Here is a 21,864-nt window from a genome sequence, read left to right as displayed (position 1 = left end):
TTGTTGGACTTCTTCAATCTATGAATTTCAGTCTTTCATCACTTTTGGAAGATCCTTGGTCAGTGACACTTCAAATATGTGATTGCCCATTCTCTTCTCTCCATCTTAAGTATATCTTGGATTTTACTGTGTCATCCTTGTCTTGCCCATTTTCCTATGTTTTCAATTATTTGGTCTCTCTGTGCTTTGTTACAGATATTTCCTTCCAACCTACATTTCAGGCCACTACTTTTCTCTTCATCTATGTCTAATATGCTGCTTAACAATTTCATTGAGTTTGTAATTTTGTTTATTGCATTTTCAATCTCAGAATTTATATTAGTTCCTTTTTAAATCCGTTGTGTCACTTTTTAGATGGTCACGTTTTCTGCCAATATTTTGTATCTTGTCTTTTGTCTTTTTGAAGATGATAGGTTGAATTGTTTTAAATTCCAGTATCTGAAGCCCTTGTGGGCCTATTTTTTATCTTTGATATTTCTACTATTTCTCGTTTACATTTTCTTATCTGCATACACCTGGTTCTTTGATTCTGCACCAGATATTGTATTTTTAAAAAATATTTATGGAATTCATTGGGTCCTAGAATGATGTTAATTTCCTTGTTAGGGAACTTTGCTTTGTTTCATCCAAGTACCTGTGAGAACTACAATCAGGAATCCCCTTAATACAAGTATAAGGCCTGAGAATTCCCGAATTACTGAGAGGATTCAAAACTCTGCAGTCAATGCAATAGCTGATTTACAAGTTAATCCTTTCACCTAGGGTGCAGCTCTTCAAAAGTTTTTCAGGGAAACTCCTAAAATTTAGATCTGTTCTGCTGGACCTTCTAAGCTGTCAAAAGAGCTATTCCACTTCCTAGATGTGTCTTTGATCAGCAAATGCCTCTTGGGCAAAAGTGGACCCCAAATACTGGGATCTTCAAGATGCTGTTATAATAATTTCTCACAAACTTATTAGTTCCTCAAGGTCTTCCAGCAGGTTAAAAAGAAAAAATTGGTCTATGTTTTAGCCTCAGTGGGATTAGTCTGAACTACTTAGTCTACTAGTTCCAAAGACTGGAATCTAAATAATATTTTTGAAATTTATATAATGAGACTTAACTTTGAAGCCCCAAATAATAGATATTAAATACAAAAGTGAGGTGACGAAGATGCAGACTTTTCCAAATAGGTTTCAGAAAGCCATTGAGACACTGGTCTAGAAGGAAGACAGAAAGGTACTGAGAGAAATACAATGGAAGTGTAGATTTTCTCAAGCCCAGAGAAAGGATTTATAAGACTAGTCTGAGAGTTTGAGAAACAGTTCTAGAACACAGAAGAACAGTGCTGACTTAATCTGAAGGAATCCAAAGATGAGAGGCCAGCTAAAGCCTCACATGCTAAAGCGTTATCTGGGAAGTAACGATTCTCAGTGATGGTCAAATATGCAAGAATGCAGGGGACTAGATATGGAAACTCTGTTAAGTATACAAGCTTAAGATCATTTTTAAAGTGATCCTGAATCCAAAGGGTTGCCTCCACGGACCATGAACTTCCAAGAGAGGGTATATGTGAAGTGGACTGCCAGAAAACCAGAAGTTGGGGAGCATAAGGAACAGCAAGTCAAAGAGGTAATTCCCAAATGAAAGGAGCTGCAGTCTGAGGACCTAGCCAGGGAGTCTCTGAAGAATCCACAGGTGTCATAAGAAAGACACTTTATACGTCTTACAGGCATCAGGAAGGCAAAGCTGTCCTCTAATTATACTAGTCAAATAAGAACTGTTTGTTCCACTACTTTTCTTCTTTACATGCACTATAATCCCCAAAAGGAACAGCATCTAGCAGGTAGGAGAACAGGTGAGCAAGCAAAAAGAATGGATCTGATTGCAATCTGCTCCTTGAAGGCAGGAAGCCTCAGCTGCAGGTGAAGGGGAGAAATCTTTCCCTTAAATGAAGATTAAAGTCTTGCTTAATATATCAGATTGAACATCCTGCTTTCTGTATTGAGTTTATATTTGTGGCTTAAGGAAACCATAGGGCTTTCTATTACCTAGAAGTCACTGGAAAATTCATGGAGGTCTCTAAGGTGTTTGATCAGAGGGGGAGAAAGAAATTTTCAGTGAATTAATTTTAAAGGGTTGATGGGAAGTAAAATAAGTTGAGTTTTTGATGAGATCCCACTTTTCTGAGTAAGAAATAAATGACATCATAGTTTCAGGAAGATGACTCCGGAAGGGAAAAGTAATATAGGTTATATGGAGAAGAGGTCAAAGTCAGAAATGCTAAACAAAAGCCACTGTTATGATAATCCTATGTGAGACGGTGAGAGAATGGAGGCCTTTCAGGCTCGAGGGACCTGGAGGTAATAAGCAGCACTTGTGTCACCCTCAGAACACCTATGTGGGTGATACAAGTACTATTACTATTAATGTATTAATCAAAATTCTGTATATCTGTATCACCTCTGTGATTTATTTTCAGTGTTGTCTTCAACTAACTGTTAATTTCGCTGATCCTCACTTTCCTCACTTATAAAATGAGAAAAATAATACCTGAGATATGAATGTGATAAAATATACAATGATAGATAAACTCACCACAAGTTAAATGGAATTGAGTTATCTAAAAGAATGAATGAATGAATGAATGCCTGGCTCTAGTGTCAGCTTAGGAGGGAAGAAGGGCTAAGCTCTGCATCTTGAAACCCAGTTCAGGTGTTCCATTAGAGCTGAAATTCCTCATGTAACCATTTCTGTGTGTGTGTTTTCCTTTAATAATCAAAGTCATGTTTAAATATTAAAGAGGTGGTTTTACTGCCTCAAGGACTAGTCTGGAGAATCCACCTAGATGAGCATAAACCTGTTGGGGTGAATGATCCTACTTGTTATTCAGATTAGTGTTTACCAGCCAACATCCAGTCAGAGCCCTGTGCTAAAGGCTGCTGGCAAATCTTCCCATGATGCCTGAGTTGAAGTGAATACCAAGGCGGTGTCAGCAGCTGCCTTTCATTAGGTACTCTGACTGAGTTGAATATTGAAACAAGGCCACCGGATAGAGTTATCCTGGATTCCTGCAGGAGGGGACCAGAGGTGCCGGAAGCAAAATGAGATGCATGTGGGAAAGCATAATAAATTCTGTAATTTACAAGTGTTAATATGAAAAATCAGAACGTGAACCTCACTGGAAAGGATCTATAGGCTATTTATCTACTCAAAGTGACCTTGTAATCTATCAGTCATTAAAGTGATAGCAAAGAACGTGAATGCCACCCTGTGGCTACCAGCAGAAATTATACTTAATATAACATTATTTTACATAATTAGAGGATAATGGGAATGTGATTAAAAGAAATCATGCAGATGCCAGGAGAAAGAGGGATGGCCTGGATAAACAGTTATCACTGCTAATATATGATGCAGGGAAGCATTACCCCAAATATTAAGGAAATAAAGTCCCTAGTCTCTTTAAATAATGTAAGCAAAGAAATAAACTCTGATTATACGCACACAAAGCATTCGACAAAGACATAAATAGATTACTGGTAACAACAGAGATGAGAACAGAGAAGGAAAGCTATGTCTTTTAGCATCCTTGTCACTTAAGCATATTAAGATTATGAGAGCCTCACATATACACAAAGATGATAACTCCTACGTGCTCACATGTCTCCTTATAAACAAACGTGCATATCCCAATTCACGGACCCTTTTTTCTCCTGTGAGTTTTTTCTTCACCTGATTACTGCAAAATGATTGGTGATTTCATTCCCTTCTTTACCAGATTTTCACAGAGCCAGGTACTGTCCTAAGTCCTGGGGTTAGAGGTCCCTCCTCTCACTGAGCTTACATTCTATGTGGATCAACAGACAACGACCAAATAAACAAATAAGCACATGTCAGGTGGTAAACAATTCAATAGAGAAAAATTAAACAATGCAAATGGAATGTTGAGTGCTGGAGGGTGGAAGAGGGGTGGAGAAAGCGTCTTATACAAGGTAACATTTGAAAGCCTGAAGGAGGCAGTGAGGGAGCAAGCCATGCACACATGGGGCAAGGAAACTTCCAGGCAAAAGGGATTACAAGTACAAAGGCTCTGAGGTCAAGTTTACTTGGTGTGTTTGTGGAACAATGAAGAGGCCAGCATGGCACAAAGCAAGTGAGAGGAGGAGTGTTTGGGGATGAGGAAGAAGACGTTATGGCAGTGGGAGGGCAGCTGGGCACACAGGGCTTTATGGACAATTTCAAGGACTCTGGCTTTTACTTAAGATTAGAGTTTTCTGACATGCTCTGACTTATGCTTTAGAAGAATCAACCAAGCAAGTGTAGAAAAGGGACTATGGGGGCGAAAACAAAGTGGTTATTTCAAAAGTCCAAGAGATGATGATTGTGACTTGGTCCAAGGTAGTAGCAATGAACAAGGTAATGGCAGTCATATTTTGGGCAGATAATAAAGAATCAGTGTCATTTACAACTGGATTCAATGTAGGGGTGCAAAAAAGAGAAGAGTCAAAGGGTTTGGCCTGAGTAATCAGAAGAATGGAGTGGTCATTCACTGATTTGGAAAAGACTAAGAGAGTTTAGGTGAGTAAACTTGGGAGTTTCTCTTGGGAAATGATAAGCTTGGAGCATTTCTTAGCTATCTAAATAGAAGTGTTGGGTCGAGGAGTAGGGTTATCAAATTTAGCAAGTAAAATGAAGATGTCCAGTTAAATTTGAATTTCACATACACAATGAATAATTTTAAATATAACCATGCCCCAAATATTGTATTTACCTATGCTAAAAGATTACTCATTGTATATCTGAAATGTAAATTTAAGTGAAGCATCCTGTATTTTATCTGGCAGTGCTAGTTTAAGAAGGCATTTGAGTTTCAAGTGTGGAGTTCAGGAAAGAGTTCTTGATGGGGATGCAAATTCAGGAATCATCATTACATAGATGGTACTTAAAAACTGAAGCTGCTTGAGATCACCTAGGGATGAGGAATGGACAGAAAAGAGACAAGACCTGAGAATATGCTTTGGGGCCGCATTCATAAATAAATAGCACAGTGTGGTCATCAAGCTTCAAACCATCCCAGACTTCATTAGCCTTTGAATATGAGCCACAGAATTATTTACACCTGACGCTCTCAGAAGGGGACAGAGGCCAGTTCCAAAGTGCATTTCTCCCATCGTGTCTGGAATAACACTACTCCACATGTTATCACTCTTATCACATGGTGAACTTATGTAAAAGACAGGGACAAATAAGCAAACGACTCAGTATCAAGATATAAAGGGAAGAAATCTCACGAGGTCCATCCTGGGTCACCATAGTAACATAGGTTCTGAAATTATTTCATCTATTTTCAAATTTCATCTCCAAGATGAGCAAAATCTGTGTGAGAGAAGAAATATTAGGCCAGTGAAGGCCAGTGGAATATTTAAGTTTTAACGTCAGTGTTTCGAACTTTAAGAGAAAGAGCGTGAAGGTTTGTGTAGATCTCCATTTTATTTCACTTAGAAATGCTTCAGGTTTCTAAATGGAAGAACAAAGGGTCACTAGAAGATTAATGGGCAGTCAATTTGGAATAAATGAAGAAGACTACCTGATAATACGGTTATGGGAATGCAGAGCTTTATTCCTGTGTATAGATGCTAAGACTACTTGGCTACTTCACTCTCTTAGTGCCCTTATCTGCACTTATCTCATCCCTCTGTGAGAAGTCATTTAAGTGGCTGGCCGGATTCTTCCTTCTGTCCTTTTATAAGCTCATCAGAGTGATATAACCTACAGGTCATAAACAAACCTGCCTTTGCTGTTGAACAAATCGTAACTTCTCTTGTTTCTGCCTTTCCTAATTGTGATCTGGGGCTTGTTAATTAACCTCTTAATTTTAGATTTCTCTATCTGCAAATAAGAGTACTAACAGTACCTGGCATGCAAGAATTTTGTAAGGATTAAGTGGGATAAGCATATTAATCTTTTAGTAGAGAATCTGCCATGTAAAAAGTGCTCACCAAATGTTTGATATCATTTGTATAACCATTAATGCTATACAGGCAGTGTCTATGAGTGAAAACTGTGCAATGGTATTCAAAGCAACATCAACTGAGAAAAAAATTTTAAATGTAGTGTTCACATCTTCCATATCTAATTGCCGCCCAAGCTCCTTGCTTTGTAAAATGTAGTGAATTCCTACACTACGTTAATGGAATGGAATGACTGACTGGGGTCAATTGCTGCTGCCCTGACTGAGGTTATAGCTGCCACTCTGGAACTAGCCCACGACTTCAGGAGTCCACTGACATAGCACATTAGCATGGTTCACTGACATATCTAGAAATATCTACCCAACTAGGCATTGTAGTACTGTCCTCTAACATGAATTTTGAGAACAGATTTATAGAAAGAAATATAATTAATGAAAACACCATATACTTTATAAACTTTAAATATGGAGATTACAAATCACAGTTAAAGAAATGACCAAATTTTGTTTTCATCATGAGAATATAGACACTACCTGGAGTAAGTGGTAAAGTAGGATTTGGAGGCAAAGACTCTGTAATTCCCAGACTTTGGCTTCCCTACTCTCTGGGCATATCTTCTAACAGTCAGAAGCTCATTTCCAAAACAAAGAGATTTCCTAGAGAAAAGGCTTTGGGGTCCTCCAAGTACCCCTTCTCCCACGCTACCTGGCCCAGGCCACAACCTAATCCCTGCTTTCCCTATCTCTTCCTCTTCACTTGTAAGGATGGTCTGCACAATTTTCTGTTTTCCAGAGCACCAAAATGGCACAAACATGTCCACCTGCAAAACAGCGATACAATATTTCCTCACGACTGTATCACCTGTATCAAACTCCTGAGCTGTATCATCAGATGAATAATCACACTAGATTGCAAAAGAGGAACACTTTATTACTTCACAATATCTATTAATAAGAACCCATAAGGCTATCATTTCTTTCTAGGGAAGCAGGATGGATATGGTTTGGTCCACATATTAAAAGGTAAACATGTATGTAGAAACACAATCATTTGAGATACTAAACTATATGAAATTGCTGGTAATTGACCATTTTTCCTTACAAATACAGCCATCTCATACAGTTCAACCTAATAGAAACATTACATTATTTTACTAAGTGCATATTGTCTTTGGAGGGAAAAAAAGTGCTGAATTATTGAACTAACATTTGTCATCACAAAAAGATACTGCAGGCAATCAGTGTGATTCTGAGGAACCCCAAACTTTTCCAAACACCTTTTCAATACTCAGAATGAAGAGACCTGAGAAAATATCATATGCCCATTTTGCAGCTGGGAAGGTTAAAGGTCCACTAAAAATAAACTGGCCAACCATAATGTAAAATGATCGCCACCATGTTCCTCATCATTTAGTGTCCAATTCTTGGCACACACACAAAAAATATTTTAGAGAATGGGAAAACTGTTGCAGAGAAACAAAAGTTATGAAAGAAAAGGGAAGGTACCTAAGAGTTTAGAGGACAATAGAGGGGGTGTTGATGCACTAAACACGAACGCAGAAGTCAGTCATGGCAATCACTGACTAAAAGCAAGTTCTCATTTCCTTTCGAAGGCATCCAATTCATCTCAGTTCTTCTCCCACCAGATTCAAAATATGTGTTCCTAAGACACTGCTTCTCTATGGCTGTCACTTTTTCTCCCTTCAAAAGCTGTTCTTGTTGAGTAGATCTCAGCCCTGTTACATAGTTTTTTAAAAAAATCCCAAAGACTGCTTTGAGGCAGGAAGAAAAGAAAATCAGTGAGTCATCATGAAAAGAAGGACCGGGAGGCTCAGGTCAAAGGGACACTTTAAAGAGCCCTACTCTTTCTCACTCACAGGGATAGCCAAGATGCTCATGTACCATATGTGGACCCCATCATATCATTTAAACTCATTCATACTGTGGGGCTTAAGGCAATATATTTCCATGAGATATTTTGGTTTTTTTTTTTTTTTTTGCTGTACGCAGGCCTCTCACTGCTGTGGCCTCTCCCGTTGCGGAGCACAGGCTCCGGACACACAGGCTCCGCGGCCATGGCTCGCGGGCCCAGCCGCTCCGTGGCATGTGGGATCTTCCGGGACCGGGGCACGAACCCGTGTCCCCTGCATCGGCAGGCGGACTCTCAACCACTGCGCCACCAGGGAAGCCCGATATTTTGGTTTTTAAAACACATTCCCAACTATTATCACATCAACCCTATGAGATAGGTAGGAAAAGCAATGCTATCCCTCTGAATAGAAAAGTAGAAATTTTTTGCTAATAAGGAAATCAAGGCTCATGTATTTGCACAAGACTTCAGAAGTATTGCAAGAACCATGACTAGAATCTAGGTCTTCTGATCGTTCAGTTTCAGAAACAGCATCTTTGGATCTAGAGAGATCTGAGTGTCAGCTCTATAAACCAGTTTCCTCTGTAGTCATCTGAGTGTTAATTTTGTTAGCTATAAAATGTGAATAATAGTGTCTAGTTCATGGGACCACAGGCTGTGCTCAAGGAATGTTGATTCTCTTTCCCTTGCCTGCCAAAGGCAGAGAATGCTATGATGGGGAAAGTGAAGTAAAATGAGTGGATATTCAAAATGGTTAACCATGAAAAGCGGTAAAGGAAAAGAGTTTGGGTCAAAGCTTGAAACTACAAGAATGTCTTTTAAAGTTTTGGTGCCTCCTAGACAGTGTTATCCAAATAGCTTCAATCTGAAACTGACATTCTTAAGGTTGTTCATTTTCTCTGTTAAACATGAATAATATGCTTTAACCTGGGGAGTAAATATACGTTAAAACCTAATTAAAAATGAAGATTGGGCTTCCCTGGTGGCGCAGTGGTTGAGGGTCTGCCTGCCGATGCAGGGGACACGGGTTCGTGCCCCAGTCCGGGAAGATCCCACATGCCGCGGAGCAACTAGGCCCGTGAGCCATGGCTGCTGAGCCTGCGTGTCCGGAGCCTGAGCTCTGCAATGGGAGAGGCCACAACAGTGAGAGGCCCGCGTATCGCAAAAAAAAAAAAAAAAAAAAAAAAAAAAAAAAAAAAATGAAGATTACAGTGTACTTCCCTTTATCCAAAGGAAACAAAATACACAAGTTGCCCTAGAGGTTAATGCGAAAAAGAACTTGTTATCTTGATTATTTTACCTTTCTAAAACATTTCAATTCAAACCTAAATTGAATATTGGATTAGCCTGAATGAAGGGTGGTAATTTCTTGAAAAATACGTCATGGCCATTTCTGAATTATCCTTATTTACAGAGGGAACCAAAGAAACAAAATCCCTAAAACAGCAGATTGCCTCGAAGTATTTCCTTGTCATAAAGATCAGAATACGTGTAATGTTGTATGATTTGAGGAAATACAAACTATTTCTTTATGAACATACATATCTTTGGGTTTGCTAAACACAGTAAACTATCAGTTTTGTACAAATTAGCTCATCAGCTTAGCTAGTTGTCACCTCCACTCTAAGCAGGACAATGAGAGAATAGGACATGGGAAAAATAAATTTTGATGTGGCAACACTGAATTCAGTGGGAACATTCATTTCTCAGTGCTTCTGGGCAGCATAAAAGTGCAAGGTAGAAGAAGAGAGACCACCAATACCAAGAGTTCTCCATTACCTTTTGCCTGGATATGATGCATTATTGAAGTTTATAGGCTATTAACGGCTATTTTTCAAACATTTATTTATTCTTTTTTATTCAAGAAATATTTGGAGCACTATTTGCCATGCGCAGTGCAAAGGTTTAGGGGAAAAAAGGCTGATTGATTCATGGCTACTGTTCTCAAACAGTTTAGAATGTAGTGATACATAAACTTGTTTTAAAATAAAATAAGTTTACATTCCCTGAACCACATATAGTGGAAGTGGCATTACAGAGTCACCAACTGAACATTAAAAACTAAATGTAAGCATGTAAAACTATAAGGATTAGCTAAACAGGTTATGGTGCATACTGTAATGGAATGTGATGAAATGGTTTAAAAACAGAGTTCTTGGGCTTCCCTGGTGGTGCAGTGGTTGAGAGTCCGCCTGCCGATGCAGGGGACACGGGTTCATGCTCCTGTCCGGGAGGATCCCACGTGCCGCGGAGCGGCTGGGCCCGTGAGCCATGGCCGCTGGGCCTGCGCGTCCGGAGCCTGTGCTCCGCAACGGGAGAGGCCACAGCGGTGGGAGGCTCGCGTACCGCAAAAAACAAAACAAACAAACAAAAAAAAAAAACAGAGTTCTTGAGTTCTATTTAAGAACGAAAGAAATTGCTCACAATACATTAAACGAAAATCAGTTTTAAAATAGTGCATCTGTTATACCTCAATACTTAATGGCTTAAAAAATATATATATAATATATATTATAATCTTTTGGTTGGCTAAGGAGTCTTTCTGCTGGATTCTTCTGGGATCACTGATGCAGGAGTGCTAGGCAGTGCAGCTACAGGCTCACCAGGGGCCTGGCTTATCTGGGACATCTAGGATGACTGGACCTACCTATCTATAAATGTGGTCTTTTATCCTTAACGAGGCTTAGCTTCTACTTGGATTATGCTTTCTGATGTCCCATTGCCCAGTGAAAGTCACAGGGCTAATCCCAAAGTTCAATGTGGGAGGGGACTATACGAAGGCATATGTGTACATGGAGGAATGATTCATTGGCAGTCATAGTACATATAACCTACCAAAATTGTATGTGCATTATAATCACATTCTAACACACATATCTCATATACACAGTCTGAAGGGGACATCCCAAAATATTAATTTATCTTTATAAGCAACAGTGAGGTTATAAGAATTTTTTCTTTAATTTTTAATCTACATTTTAAAAATTTTCCTACAATGAGCATATATAGGATGCATTATTTCTACTAAAGATTCAAAATTAGTGTAAATAAAATTATCTGTGGCTATTTTTCAACAATATAGAATTGGTTGAACCATTAACATAGCTGAATGATACACATTGCAAAGCAAAAGCACCACTTCAAGACACTATCTTCCTTCTCTCCTTCATTCTTCTGGAAGGAAATCTGCCACACTGCCATTGCTATTTTTTCACTACTTTGCTAGATGTCACCCATCCATTTAGTTTGGAAGTGTTGAAAATTACATATGAGTCATGTGTTATTCATCAAAAATTACGGTAATATTAGCATGCTTTCAGACAGTGATTTAAATACACACATACCCGTAGCCAAATCGAGTTATACTCACGAGGGTCACCCCGTTTTTTGATAATGCTCCCATCTCTAAAGCCCTGCTAATGTGCTTTCTGTCTTCTGATTGTCCTCACCCCTTTGTAGTCTATCATCTCCTCAAGGACCACTGTGCTCTGAAGCCTCACCTAACTTACCTAACTAGCTCAGCCCACAGTGATATCTCCTCTTGCACAGTTTATTTGATCATCTGGGTATGTTCTGTTTTGCATTACCATTTAATGGCTTATCTTATGTTTGTACAGGCCCTCAATTAATGTTTGAAGTCTATGTGAAACTTTGACTATTTACGTGCCTTCAAATTTCAATTAGTTGAGCCTTTGGGTTTTCAAAGGTAGAGAGCGATTCCACCTTCCATCCTTCGCCTTGCAGCAGGAGAAAAAGGGGGATAGATTTCCTGCTTATGAGCACTTGTCACTTCTCCTGAGCTGTGACACCACGTTTTGGTAAGGGAAGCTCCTTACAGGTGGAAAGTTCTGGTGTTGGAGCAGGTGTGCCCACGTTTGGGGGATCTGTGAAGGGCATTTAGCGAGAAGGCATTTCAGTAAATGAAGAAATATCTCTGTAGCTTTTACTCATGACAAATTGAATAAACTCATTTTGAAGACCCTCTTGCCTTCCCCACTACCCACTTCCTGGGTGTCTTTTCTGTCATCTGGAGATGACAGAAGATGACTTGGGCAGAGAGAAGACTTACACGTTTATATTTCCTGGAGCCTGAGTGGAGGCAGATAGCTCTTGTTGCATCATGGAGAAAAAAGGAAATGGGGTTATTTCAAAAGCAGTAAAAGTTTCCTTTATAGTCTCCTCTTTTTTACACCAGTCGTTGAAATCTGAATATTTCCTAGCTTTCTGCAGTGATAAATGGGTTGAAAAAATGTTTATCTAATAAAGTCCATGCTATTAAATAAAGCAAATTTGTTTTGGAAAGAGGTGCATCATCGCTTTCTTCCACTGGCATCCAAAGTAGGATTTTAGGAGCTTTTCTTTCCTTTTTCCTTTTCTTTCATTCCTCCCTCCCTTCCTTCTTCTCTGCCACTCCCTTGGGGTTCATTGTCCACATTTGTCTCCTGATGCTGCCACAGGAACATGGTGGGGATCTCAACATCCTGGTGGTGATGCTCAGTGGTCTCTCCTTCCTTGACATGATCCTCTTTCCATGAGATTTGAATAGAGAGAAGACTGCTTATCCAAGCCAAAAAGGAGTTTGCCAGGTTTCAAGAGTGTAGCCTGTCCCCAATTGAGTTTCGAGGCAGACAAAGTTGTCTTCTGGGCTCCAGGCTCAGATGTCTGCTATGGTCCCTTTGTGATTCCCTAGCCAGCCTGCCCCACATTCTGCTTCCTTTCAGCACCAAAGAGGGTATTATTAGTGCAAATATAACATGCTAAGAAGTTGTGTCATGTCTTAAATTATTTCAGACATCAGGAGAAAAGCAAGTTTGTCATCCATTCAGTGAAAGCACGAGAGAGGCTTCTTACCCACCTACATGCTAATTGTGGTCTGAGAGGAATGTCTAATTTGAGAGTCTGAGAAAATGACTCTGAGAATCATTTTCCCCACTAAGTGTGCATTAATTCACTCTATGCATTAATCATACCCATATAGTGTAGAACAGGGGTCAACAGCCCTGGGATCAGATGCTTGGGTTCAAAGCCTGGTTCTACCACTTTTTAGCTGAGTGATCTTGGGCAAGTTCTTTTACTTCTATGTGCTTGAATTTCTTTTAATCTATGACCAAACCTACCTCTCATAAGTTTGTCATGAGATTAAATGAGATAATGCATGAAAAGCACTTTGAACAGTATTTACCACATTGCAAGCACTCAATGAATGTTATTATTATTATTATATTTGTATTCATTCCTTAGACTACCTGAGAGTACCATCCTTATCAAATGTCTCTCCTACAGTATCTGACTTAGAAGGCCTTACTCCCTCCATGACCAGGGATGCTTAGACCAGTCTAAGAAATAAGAATAGATTTATAAAAGGAAACTAAAGATGATTATAAGAAGTTAATTAATGCAATAAAATTTTATAGTATCATGGACGTGAAAGGAAATCAGAGATGGCCTGACCTAAAAATATCAATCATAATAACATGTGGAGTTTAAATATGCCTTCTGTCAACCCTAACACACACACACACACACACACACACACACACACCCTATCCATCCTAACCTCCCACCTCCATCCTATTCAACATCTACCAAATCTCAAACATAAATTCTGATAAGATTCCTTGAAAGCCCCAACTATATGTTAGGCTCCAGTCTCTTATATGATCTGATATATCTCTAACCTATTCCTTGTCCACTGGAGTCTACATATCCTGACTAACATGCTCAGCTTATGGAGGAGAAAAATGAGGCCAGGAGAGGAGAAATGGCTCTGCCAAAGAAAGACATGTTGCTAAGTATTGTGGACCAGTGCTTCTCTGGCTCTTGTCCCCACCCTGCCAGTTTTAGGGTCTCTAACTTCCTGTGATGTATGCTTCCCCAAATAATTTCTGGAAGCCCTTAGGGAACATCCCACATATGCTCAAAATCAAACTGTCCTTTCAGCCACTGCATGGTTTCTCTGTTCTTCTTTGCACTCTGTTGGCCACTCTTTGAATTACTAAGTCATGGTCCAAGTACTCCTGGGTCTATGGTGCCTCCAGCTACTATGGCATCTTCCAGTTCCCACTGCTGCTTCCGCTGAGCATTCTTGCTGGCACTCCTAACGATCTGCCATCTCCCATCCAGCACCACTGCCTCCCCCTGGGCACTGTACCCCCACTGGTGCCCTGGGACCTGTAAGGTGCCAAAGGTATGTGTTTTGTAGTATATCCTGTTACACAGAAAACCAAGGTAATGCAACTTGTATAGCATCCTGCTCCCAAATTTCAGAACAACTCTTTCTTTCAATTTCTTACTTATGGCTCCTGTTTTCTTCCCTTGTGTCTCTCGCTAGGGTTGCATCTAAAATTGAATAGAGGAGCAGGGGAAAACCACAGTAATGAATTCAGACAACTTTTGTTTCTACTTTAATTTGGCTTCCTGATTCTCCTATCTATTAGGACGTAGCCTCTGAAACTGAATTCATTAAGTAAAACACAATCACAAAATTAAGAACCAACACTCTTTGAAAATTTACTCTGTGTAGGGCATGGTGCTAACCACTTTACCCACATGAATGCATTTCATATTCACAACCACCCCATGACAAAGGTAATATTATCAACTCCCATTTATAGATGAAACCAAAAGATGTTTAGTCACCTGTGCAAAGGCTTATAACTGCTAACGGGCAGAGCAGATATTCTAGCCAAGTGTGGCTGCCTCCAGAATCCAAGATCCTAACCACTCTACTTTATGGCTAGGCTTCACAGAGTTTGCAAACTCACTAAAATTATATATATAAATGTTGCATTATGTAATTTTTTCTGGCGAGAAATATGAAATTCTCAAAGGGTCAAAAAAGGTCCTAGCTTTATGTTGAGCTTTACTATAGGAAGCCCTACCATCTCTTACAAAATTAGGTACTTGCTACATCTGCCCCACTGGGTCAGATGACCCCACTGGGTCACCAAACCTGCCCAGACATGTCTGAACCTCAGTAGTAGGTTTACTGCCACTGTGACTCCCACTGTGACTAGCCACAAGCAGCAGGGCCAAGACCATGTGTTTAGCTGTGTTGAGCTGATTCAAGCAATAAGATCACGTGCTTCTCATCTTCCTACCTTCTAGACTGAAGGTCTTTCTGAAACCTTTCTGGGTGACTAAAGGCCCTGTGAAATCAGGGGGTTGAAGAGATGGAAACGAAAGAATCCAATCCATGGGAATGGAGAGAAGACTGGAAGCCCTGTTGGTGGGAGCCTCCATTCTAGGGGCTTACAGCAAGGACATCCCTCTCCACCTGTGTCTGCTCAGACAGCCCCACAGAGTGACTTAGCATGCTGCAGCTGTGCAGATTTCCATCGCTGATAAAACTGTGCCTGAGAGGTATTTGCTGATGATTGTCAACAATCAAATGAATTATAGATGATGTTGGTAAACAAAATGCTGCCTTGATGAATGAGTTTGGCTCTACCCTGACATGACTGCTAAGTCATTCAAAGCACTGATTAAACCCATTACTGTAAAATAATCACCATCCATTACCTTTAATGTCATGAACTGACAACCTAGTTAAGGCAGCTGATAGTGTCAGCAAAGTGATTTGTGGTACTGCATGTCCACCGACAATAAATCACTTCAATAAATCAATGAACAGTAGCAATAAAACAATATATTTTCATATTTCCTGACATTCAATTACAGAGTGTGTATACTGCCTTATTCTTAAACACAAACACCGATATGGAAGGATTCAGCATTCACCAACAACGAACACAGGATTAATTCTATTTTAGCCTAGAGTGGAGGAGGCATGTATAATTATGAGTGTGTGTGTGTGTCTGTGTGTGTGTGTGCGCATGTGTGAGCATGTGCCTTCTTCTGCTACTTATCTACTTGATGCTGCCAGAATAACACATTACACAAGCATAAAGATGATACTAAGATGTTCCTTGTCCTGAACTTAGATAAGGAAAGGCAATAATATACAGAATAAAGAGCAGTGGACCAGGAATTAGGATGTTTGAAAACTCTACTTTTAAACCAACTGTTTGACCTTGCACAAGTCACTTAAACTTTCTGGGATTTAGTTTCTTCATGTCTAAAGTGGGGATGATACCTGTCTACTTCAGAGAGTGATTATAACAATCAAGTGATGATATACTACATATGAGAATCTTTTTCAAAATGTAACAGCTTCAAAATTTAGTTTTCATTTCCCTTATCCCTATTAGCTTTAAAACTCTCTCATCTTATATGTCAATGGTTCTTTCCAGGTCTAGAGGCCTTGTATGCAATTAAATATTAACTAACTCAATTTTTAATACAGTAATATTTTATGTACTGAATCTTTCCTTTTCACTGACATGTTATCTAGCACTTAATTTTGTACCAAGCAATGTCCTTGAGACACTGGTCTTGAGAGGACAAAAGTGCAAAGAAGTTCACCATTTAATGATGGAAATAGAAGAGAAACAGGAAACTAACAGAATTTGCTTAAAAAATCATTATATGAAAGTTAGTTCCCCAAACACCCAAATCACATTTTCTTTTAGCCATTATGGTAGAGATTTTGAAAACTATAGTGTACACTTATGAGTCTTCAACTCACTTTCACAAATAGTTTTTTCAGAAAACTATTAGATATAAGAGGCTGTGAAGGTTAGACATATATGTATGATTCAGACCCTCAGAAGGGCCTGCTATTCTAACTGAGAGGAAAAATAAGTATACCAATAACTACAATACAAGACAGAATTTGTGAAAAGCAATCAAAAAGGTAACTACCAAGTTTCTTTATGATTAGAAGAAAGATAAATTACATATGATTGGGCAGATAAGGAGAAAGACCAAGGCAGGTTGGCATCTGTGATGATTCTGGAAGGATGAGTAAAATTTAAACGAGTAATGTGATGATAGGATGAAGGAATTGATTAAAGAAAGTTCCCAATGGAGAGACAAGCCAAGGCAAATGTAAGGATATGGGAAAGCACAAAGTGGGGCAGGCATTGGTGAGTTCACCCACTATGGTTGATATATTAATTGAGATGGGCTAGATTATGCTGTAGTAACAAATTAGGAGCTCAACATAACAACACACCGACACACCAAAGGTTTATTTCTTGCTCACACTGTATATCCGTCAGAGGTCAGTGGGGATTCAGATGTTACCATTTTGTAGCCGTATGATCTGAAACATGCAGCTTCCTCTGTTGCTTCCAGAGAACAAAGACACATGTAGAACTCCCACCTCTTCTTCTACATTCTGGCACAGAAGTAACACATGTCTTTTCTGCTCACAGCCAATTAACTAGAACTAGCCATATGTCTTGCCTAACTGCAAAGAGCTGAAAAATGTAGGGGAAAGTAGGTTATTTGGTGGGCATTACTATCCCTGTCATGGCTGGACTAGAAATATATACAGTTGGGATTAAAACATAAGATGGGAAATGTCCTTCCCTTTTAGTCATGAATAGCAGGTTAAGGAATTTGCACGTACATTAGTAGGAACTGTGGTGACCACTGAAAGTGTATGATCAGGGGAGTGACCTGATGGGGTTTGGTTAAAGCCAGCTATTATCCTGGCATTGGTCTCCTGGAGAGGGAGAGTATTAAACCCTAAATTGGTGCCACGGCCATGACAATGGAAAGAAGAGGGCATATGTAAGAAAATTATGATGGAAAAATCTATTAGATTTGGCCATTAACTGGATATGGGGTCAGAGGAGTAGGAAGTAAAAGAAGGAGAGAGCCAGTGGCTTGGATAATGGTGGTGCCTTCATACAGATGGGCCAGAGGAGAAGCCACTTTGGAGACCCCATATCGGGGAGATAAAGGTTATCCTGATGAGAATCGGAGTGTTTAATTGAAGCACAGCAACTATGGTAGAAGCCAGAGAAGTGAGTTGGTCTAGTGGGCCCTGAAATCCATTCAAAAATTGTCATTGAAGCACAGCAACTATGGTAGAAGCCAGAGAAGTGAGTTGGTCTAGTGGGCCCTGAAATCCATTCAAAAATTGTCTCAAGATTTCTAATATGGTACTCTTCTACGTCTTCACCACTATTACATCCAGACAAATCAGCACTAAAAGACACCATGTGGAGAGACCTTCAAGATGGCAGAGGAGTAAGATGTAGAGATCACCTACCCCCCCCCAACAAATACAGCAGAAATACATCTACATGTGGAACAACTCCTACAGAACACATACTGAACGCTGGCAGAAGACCTCAGACCTCCCAAAAGGCAAGAAACTCCCCATGTACCTGGGTAGGGCAAAAGAAAAAAGAATAAACAGAGACAAAAGGATAGGGACGGGACCTGCACCAGTGGGAGGGAGCCGTGAAGGAGGAAAGGTTTCCACACACTAGAAGCCCCTTCGCGGGCGGAGACTGCGGGTGGCGGAGGCGGGGAGCTTCAGAGCCGCGGAGGAGAGCACAGCAACAGGGGTGCGGAGGGCAAAGCAGAGAGATTCCCGCACAGAGGAGCGGTGCCAACCAGCACTCACCAGCCCGAGAGGCTTGTCTGCTCACACGCCGGGACAGGCGGGGGCTGGGAGCTGAGGCTCGGGCTTCGGTCAGATCGCAGGGAGAGGACTGGGGTTGGCAGCGTGAACACAGCCTGAAGGGGTCAGTGCACCACGTCTAGCCAGGAGGGAGTCCGGGAAAATGTCTGGAGCTGCCAAAGAGGCAAAAGACTTTTTCTTACCTCTATGTTTCCTGGTGTGCGAGGAGAGGGGATTAAGAGCGTCTCTTAAAGGAGCTCCAGAGACGGGCGCGAACCACGGCTAACAGCGTGGACCCCAGAGACGGGCATGAGACGCTAAGGCTACTGCTGCCGCCACCAAGAAGCCTGTGTGCAAGCACAGGTCACTATCCACACCTCCCCTCCTGGGAGACTGTGCAGCCCGCCACTGCCAGCTTCCTGTGATCCAGGGACAACTTCCCCGGGAGAACGCACGGCACGACTCGGGCTGGTGCAACGTCACGTCGCCCTCTGCCGCCGCAGGCTCGCCCTGCCCTCCGTACACCTCCCTCCCCGCGGCCTGAGTGAGCCAGAGCCCCCGAAGCGGCAGCTCCTTTAACCCCGTCCTGTCTGAGCGAAGAACAGACACCCTCCAGCGACCTACACGCAAAGGCGGGGCCAAATCCAAAGCTGAGACCCCAGAGCTGTGAGAACAAATAAGAGAAAGGGAAATCTCTCCCAGCAGCCTCAGAAGCAGCGGCTTAAATCTCCACAGTCAACTTGATGTACCCTGCATCTGTGGAATACCTGAACAGACAACGAACCATCCCAAATTGAGGTGGTGGACTTCGGGAGCAACTGTAGACTTGGGTTTGCTTTCTGAATCTAATTGGTTTCTGATTTTATGTTTACCTTAGTTTAGTAACTAGAGTTTATTATCATTGGTAGATTTATTGATTTGGTCGCTCTCTTCCTTTTTTTTTTATACAGATATATTTTTTCCTTTTTCTCTTTTTGTGAGTGTGTATGTGTATGCTTCTTTGTGTGATTGTGTCTGTATAGCTTTGCTTTTACCATTTCTCCTAGGGTTCTGTCTGTCCATTTTTATTTTTTTAACTTTTATTTATTTTTAACAATTTTTATTTTTATTTATTTATTTATTGCGGTATGCGGGCCTCTCGCTGTTGTGGCCTCTCCCGTGAGGAACACAGGCTCCGGACACGCAGGCTCAGCGGCCATGGCTCATGGGCCCAGCCACTCTGCGGCATGTGGGATCTTCCCAGACCAGGGCACGAACCCGTATCCCCTGCATCGGCAGGGGGACTCTCAACCACTGCGCCACCAGGGAAGCCCAATTTTTTAAATTTTTTATTTCAATAACTATTTTATTTTATATATTTTTCCTTCATTCTTTCCTTCTTGTTTTCTCCCCTTTCTTCTGAGCCATGTGGCTGCCAGGGTCTTGGTGCTCTGGCCAGGTGTCTGGCCTGTGCCTCTGAGGCGGGAGAGCCGAGTTCAGGACGTTGGTCCATCAGAGACCTCCCAGCTCCATCTAATATCAAATGGTGAAAGCTCTCCCAGAGATCTCCATCTGAACGCAAAGACCCAGCTCCACTCAACGACCAGCAAGCTCCAGTGCTGGACACCCTATGCCAAAAAACTAGCAGGACAGGAACACAACCCCATCCATTAGCACAGAGGCTGCCTACAATCATAATAAGTTTGCAGACACCCCAAAACACACCACCAGATGCAGTCCTGCCAACGAGAAAGAGAAGATCCATCCTCATCCACTAGAACACAGGCATCAGTCCCCTCCGCCAGGAAGCCTACACAACCCACTGAACAAACTTTACCCACTGGGGGAAGACACCAAAAACAACAGGAACTATGAACCTGCAGCCTGTGAAAAGGAGACCCCAAACACAGTAAGTTAAGCAAAATAAGAAGTCAGAGAAACACAAAGCAGATGAAGAAGCAAGGTAAAAACCCACCAGAGCAAACAAATGAAGAGGAAATAGGAAGTCTACCTGAAAAAGAATTCAGAATAATGATAGTGAAGATGATCCAAAATCTTGGAAATAAAATGGAGAAAATACAAGAAATGTTTAACAGAGACCTAGAAGAACTAAAGAGCAAACAAACAGTGATGAACAACACAATAAATGAAATTAAAAATCCTTTAGAAGGAATCAATAGCAGAATAACTGAGGCAGAAGAATGGATAAGTGACCTGGAAGATAAAATAGTGGAAATAACTACTACAGAGCAGAATAAAGAAAAAAGAATGCAAAGAATTGAGAACAGTCTCAGAGACCTCTGGGACAACATTAAACACACCAACATTCAAATTATAGGGGTCCCAGTAGAAGAAGAGAAAAAGAAAGGGACTGAGAAAACATTTGAAGAGATTATAGTTGAAAACTTCCCTATTATGGGAAAGGAAATAGTCAACCAAGCCCAGGAAGCACAGAGAGTCTCATACAGGATTAATCCAAGAAGAAACATGCCAAGACACATATTAATCAAACTATCAAAAATTACATACAAAGAAAAAATATTAAAAGCAGCAAGGGAAAAACAACAAATAATATACAACGGAATCCCCAAGGTAAACAGCTGACCTTTCAGCAGAAACTCTGCAAGGCAGAAGGGAGTGGCAGGACATATTTAAAGTGATGAAAGAGAAAAACCTACAACCAAGATTACTCTACCCAGCAAGGATCTCATTCAGATTTGATGGAGAAATTAACATCTTTACAGACAAGCAAAAGTTAGCAGAATTCAGCACCAAAAAACCAACTTTACAACAAATGCTAAAGGAACTTCTCTAGGCAGGAAACACAAGAGATGGAAAAGACCTATAATACCAAACTCAAAACAATTAAGAAAATGATAATAGGAACATACATAATTATAACTACCTTAAATATAAATGGATTAAATGCTCCAACCAAAAGACATGGACTGGCTGAATGGATACAAAAACAAGACCCGTATATGGGGTGTCTACAAGAGACCCATTTCAGACCAAGGGACACATACAGACTGAAAGTGAGGGGATGGAAAAAGACAGTCCATGCAAATGGAAATCAAAAGATGGCTGGAGTAGCAATTCTTATATCAGACAAAATAGGCCTTAAAATAAAGACTATTACAAGAGAAAAAGAAGGACAATACATAATGATCAAGGGATCAAGCCAAGAAGAAGATATAACAGTTGTACATATTTATGCATCCAACATGGGAGCACCTCAATACAAAAGGCAAATGCTAACATCCATAAAAGGGGAAATCAACAGTAACACAATCATAGTAGGGGACTTTAACACCTCACTTTCACCAACAGACAGATCGTCCAAGATGAAAATAAATAAGGAAACACAAGCTTTAAATGATACATTAAACAAGATGGACTTAATTGATATTTATAGGACATTCCATCCAAAAACAACATAATACACTTTCTTCTCAAGTGCTCATGGAATATTCTCCAGGATAGATCATATTGTGGGTAACAAATCAAGCCTTGGTAAATTTAAGAAAATTGAAATTGTATCGAGTATCTTTCCTGACCACAATGCTATGAGACTAGATATCAAT

The sequence above is a fragment of the Mesoplodon densirostris genome, chromosome 14, assembly GCF_025265405.1.
Source record: "Mesoplodon densirostris isolate mMesDen1 chromosome 14, mMesDen1 primary haplotype, whole genome shotgun sequence".
NCBI lineage: Eukaryota > Metazoa > Chordata > Mammalia > Artiodactyla > Ziphiidae > Mesoplodon > Mesoplodon densirostris.
The sequence above is the reverse complement of the archived record's forward strand: the minus strand, read 5'-3'. Positions refer to the sequence as shown.